Genomic DNA, 5,152 nt, shown 5'->3' with positions numbered 1-5,152 from the left:
TTTCATCCCATTTCTCAGCAGCAATTTCACAGCAGAAACCCTCCCTCCTCTTCGAACTGACACTGTAAATACAGCAGAATACAGCTGGCAACATTTGGTGAAGAACTGCTTTGTGTGACGCTGGCAGGATCTTCTGACTATTACAGGCTGTTGGGGCTCTGCTTTTAGATAACTGCAAGGCAGCCTCCAAGAAGCACAGCCATGTCCTGAATGCCTTGTCAGAGTACCAGAGGCAAGTGCCTGCTGGATTTGGCTTAGCCTCTGCACAAACATAGGCTCAGAAAAGCTCAGGAAGTCTTTCCAGCTTTACAGTCAGAACATGAGCCAAGGACAAGCATAGCTTCTATAAGGAAAATGCAGCCCTAAGCATGCCAAGGAACTAAAAAAATAAAAAGTAAAAAAAAAAATTTAGGACAGGATGGAAGAGGAGACACCTTCAGAGGAAAGAAATTAAGCTTCAGCATTGAACTGTTCAGGGAGTGCAAGCTGAGCCATGCCTTGGCAAGATGCAGCAGCACACAGACCCCTGAGGCAGCAGCAAATGCCAGTAAGAACATGGCTCTCCCAAGAACAGATTCTCCTAATGTTACCACTAGATCTTTAATGGGTTCATCTGAAGCAATGGCTACCCTACCCCTGCCTTTTTCCTCTAGGCTTTCTCTGTTGTCTTCACCTCCAGCCTCTAACCTTGCTGAGCTTAACTTGCACATGACATTGACCTGAAGTAAAATGATAAATGTGATGTGCACTACTTAAAGTTCTGATTTATTTACCTTGGAGTAGGTGGGGAAAGGAGAGGTATGAACCTGAAAAGTTCAAGGAAGTGCTCGAGGATTAATATGCTGGTGGACAGGATGAAAATTTTGCCAACAAAAATACAATCAAGCCAAGTGTAAATTAATGCTGAGATTGAGGTGGGAGGGACTGCATGGGCAGAGAAAGAGCCTGGGGAGTTGGGTTATATCAGGGGGGTCAGGAAAAATATAGAAATGACTGGAAGTAGAGTAACAGGAGGGAAGGAGTATGTCGTCCCACATATCAATGAATTGGCTGATGGCAGCACATAAACACTAAAGAGCAGCTTGCAGCCTCTGACTATTTGTAGCCCAAATCTTAAACAAAAGAAGAAATCCGGAGCAGCATTGGATACCAGACTACACCTCTGAGCTATTAGAGTATTTCACTTGTACTAAGGAAAATAGATTATTGATGCTGGCAGGGACGTATACGCTAAAAACAGACAAGGAGATTGCAGTCTAATCCAAATCCAAACAGAAGCAAGTTGTCTAAAGCCAAATTCCTTTTATAGTCCCTTAATTTCACTACAAAATAGCTTTCCTATAAGTTTTAAACTGTGTAGTATCTGAGCCAATCTAGCTAACCCTTTCCTACGAGAGTAGTCTGTGCAGGAGTGGACCCATTAAAACCTCATACAACAAATGGCTTGCAAGAGTCAGGGTAAAATCCTGGCCCCACTGAAAACTGCAGGAGGTTTGCCAGAGATTCAGTGGGGCCAGCATTTTACCTCACATCTTTACAAGCAGCAGTGCTGCTCGTTAAGCAGCAAAAAACATTGCTGTGAATTTCCTGACATCCACTCATAGACTCTTGCTGGTGCTTCCAATGTCAGATGGCTTTGTTCCGAAACTCGAAATGGAGAGGTCGGGAAATGAGGCCATATCTTCCCACTAAAAGCTGATTCCTTTTATGTGATCTATGTGTGATGCTTAATTACAGCAAACAGACAGAGAAAACACAAAATTGGTTAGTTTTTTTTCCTTTGATTCTTCTTGCCCATGGGAATACTACCAAGAGCCTGTGCTAGAACTGGCATGGCCCATCATGGGACTCCACATAACACACTATGCTTGGAGGGCAAAGAAAAAAGTGTAAGGCCTTCAGGCTGCCCCTGTGACCCCAGGAAGCCAAGGGCTGGCTGCTAATGAGGCATTGTCTGCTGGACATGCCTCTGGGCCAGCACACTAATTGGAAACAGCGGGTCTTCTGCCTGCAGCCTCCCAGCTCCCAGACCTTGGAAGTGCATGATCGTGATCAATAATGCTCCCTGAGAATCTTTTAAAGTGCTCCCAGCCACATTGCTCCAGTAAAGGATTTGTCAGCCTTTCCATAAACCCCAGTTTTGAAGATTTTATAGCTCAGCTTGTTTTCATTATCTTGAGGTGAAAGTTGCCATATAAAATTTCAGACCAGAAACACTTTTTTTCCTTTGCTAATACAAAATATTGTTTAAAACAAAATTTGTCTCCAAATTTAGAGACCTGGTAAGAGCCATGCTGTTCTCTCCCCAGTTGCTTTGGGTGTGTTGTTCACAACGGCTGCATAAAAAGCTTTTGAAAATAAGGATTAACAAATAGACAGCAAGCTCTTCTGTCAAACTTTCAAACCACTAACTAATATGCTCAGGGCTGCTTAGCTACTTTGCTCCTTACTCAGAAACACAGTAAGACTAAGTCAAGAACTTCAGTGGAAGAAAAGCAGACAGTGCTATTCTGCATTTCCCCCTATCAGTAGCCAGAACTACGATTTTTGATATTTTGTCTTTTAAGGAAAAGAAGTCCAGATCATATAAGGTCACTGAATCTCCATTCACTTTTCTCTCTTAAACAGTTGCTAAACAGCAACCCAGAAATAATCAAGTTTCCAGTAACAGATAGTTCCTGTTAAACACTGGAATAGCATTCCAGCTACCTATTCTTGTAGGCCACAGTGGAAGAACTAGGGATATCTATCCAAGTTCAAAAGGTTATTAAAGAACAAGAATTAGAACACAGAAATGCAATATCTCAGGGGATTGACCGGGACGACCAGAAGTGCTGTCATTCAGATGAGTTTATCCATCAAAGACAAGTGGATTCATGTTTGCTAGATCTCCACGCTCTGACAATTTTGTCCACTTTATTCAAATGTTAAACGACAAAGACAGTCTAGGTGGAATTAACATGTTCTGGATGCTTTCTTAGTGAAAAGAGAAATATCAATTTTTTGGTACAGCCTATTTTTGAACAATTTCCCTCTAACTAATGGAAATTTTCTTGTGTAAGAAAGTTGGGGAAAATGAAAGGGGAAAAAACATGTTTTTTCTCTAAGCAGTACCATGTTTATAAGTGGATTTTTATTTATTTATTTATGTATTTATTATTATTAAATAACAAAGGAAGACTTTGGGGAGGGGAAGAGAGGGGCACAGACTTAGTAAATTAGAATAGTATTAATTTTATCCTTACTACAGGTAGTCAGAAGTGCAATGTCAGCTATAAAATTATACCAAGTATAAATACAGCACTTTTGTCTAGTTTCTTAAGGAAATTAGACCTGTATGACTGTCCTCTGTAACAATTTGCACACAAGCCTATTTTAGTCTGTTAGTTTTCCTTTCTTCCTCAGTGCTTCTTAATTCTCTGGGCTGGATCAGGAGGGCAATAGAAGCTTTAGAGCTGATGTATTTCTGTAAGGATCCTGAAACTGTGAAGCCGTTTCCTGCAGGGAAAATAAGAAGTGATTGGCCATTCCACTAAGGTCAATGATACAGTAAAAACTCCGCTGTTTTTGAGCACCAGAAAATCCGCAAATGGTAATAGACATTCAAGACACTTCAACAGCTGAAAAGCTTTTAGTTGAAGTTGTTACTTTATTAGACAACAGAAAATCTACTGCAAACAAAAATGCATAGGCTCTCAGGCAACACTGACTACACTGCTCACAGAAGCATACATTGGAAGGCAAAGGTGATGAGCACATACTTTGACTCCAAATTTTCCTCCAAATTTTTATTCCCATATGTTTTGCAATCCTCACAGGACACTGACAAATAGACAGCACTGACAGAAAGATAAAGTCAATTTAAATGGAAGTTATACAGATCTTTATTAAAAGATATCCTTAGCTTTGGTTTTGTGCCATAGCCAATAGATCATACTCTTGTTTCATTTCCTTTAAAATGGGCCCACTTGGATAGCTATAAATTCCTTTTAGAATGTAGCTAATTATCCTATTCAAAGACTGTATTCCTTGGGCTTTCCTTGAAGAAAATCTTAGGGAGAGTGAGTTACCCGTAAAATGATGCAAGCAGTTTGCCAGTGCCTTGCCCAGTCCTAAAGCCACAGGTAGAACGAGAGCATAACTTAAGGAACAACCTAAAGAAGGCAGAAAAGCAATCTTCTGTTCTTTTTCATTCATTTATCAGATACTAAGAATCGTGTGGAAAAAGACAATAGTAAACAATTCCCAAATTTCTTCCTCATGGCAGAACAATTTCCAGTTATCCTATTTTCCTGTTGCTAACAGACAACAATACAGTATTTATTGGCATCAGCCTTCCTGTCTGCGGGATGCACAGCGGGTAGTAGCTCGAGTCCTCTGTTTTTGTGTCTACCCCAAGGGCAAAGCCTGCTATGCTGATGCTGTGTAATGTGTGCAGTGTCCAACAGGCCTCTTGCAGGACCTAGGTCAATGCTCATGGCTGTCTGAGATCTATCAGCCACTCTGATGCCCTGCCAGCAAGCAGAGACACAGCAGAAGAAAGGCAGTTTTGCTGAATAAAAGAAGGAGGCTCGTGCAGTCCAAATGAACAGCAATTGGGATTTTTTATGCATGTAACCCCTGCCTTCTTTGAGCTGTCAAGAATAGCAAACAAAGTGCTAACGATAATGAGCAAATCTGTCTTGCGTCAGTTCCATCCCCCTCAAACACAGATTCTCAGATTAATCTAGCCTCACGCCAAGTGCTCTGACTAGCAAGGACATTAGAATTTATTTTCTCTGTTGATAATAGCCAAAGCAATGTTCCTGTCCTGGTGTAACTGATGGAAATGCATCTGAACACTTGCCTCTCAGTATTTCCACTGAAGAGTCCATGGGATTCCTGCCCAGCCTGAGAAACAGAATGATAGAAGGAAACAAAACTGGGTTTATCTCCTTGCAGTCATTTCAGAGACTTTTTAATAGCACACATGCTGAGAACAAGGAAACTACTCACTCTGCAGCATTCCTACTTCTAATGAAACTAAGGAGAGAAACCTTTATGACTTTCATGATCTCACTCCAAATCCCAAGTCCTAAATCACTGTATGTCATCAGACCTTCACTCATGAAAACTTAAAAAAAAAAACAAAAATGAACAACAACAACAAAAA

At 40.9% G+C, this 5,152-nt stretch overlaps 1 long non-coding RNA gene across 2 annotated transcripts in view; it reads right to left on the bottom strand.

Annotated features, from left to right (window-relative positions):
• Positions 1–426: 426 nt before the first annotated feature.
• Positions 427–5,152, bottom strand: part of LOC104909810 — a 5,855-nt gene continuing 1,129 nt past the window's right edge. The window contains exons 3-4 of one of the 2 annotated variants that reach the window (XR_002112240.2): positions 4,071–4,154; positions 427–3,498 (exon numbers count right to left, since the gene is read on the bottom strand). This is a non-coding gene — a long non-coding RNA (uncharacterized LOC104909810). The remainder of the gene's footprint in view (positions 3,499–4,070; positions 4,155–5,152) is intronic. The other variant, XR_002112238.2, reaches the window with a different exon arrangement.

The sequence above is a fragment of the Meleagris gallopavo genome, chromosome 2 (genome assembly GCF_000146605.3).
Source record: "Meleagris gallopavo isolate NT-WF06-2002-E0010 breed Aviagen turkey brand Nicholas breeding stock chromosome 2, Turkey_5.1, whole genome shotgun sequence".
Lineage (NCBI taxonomy): Eukaryota > Metazoa > Chordata > Aves > Galliformes > Phasianidae > Meleagris > Meleagris gallopavo.
This window is presented reverse-complemented; position numbering and strand designations above follow the sequence as displayed.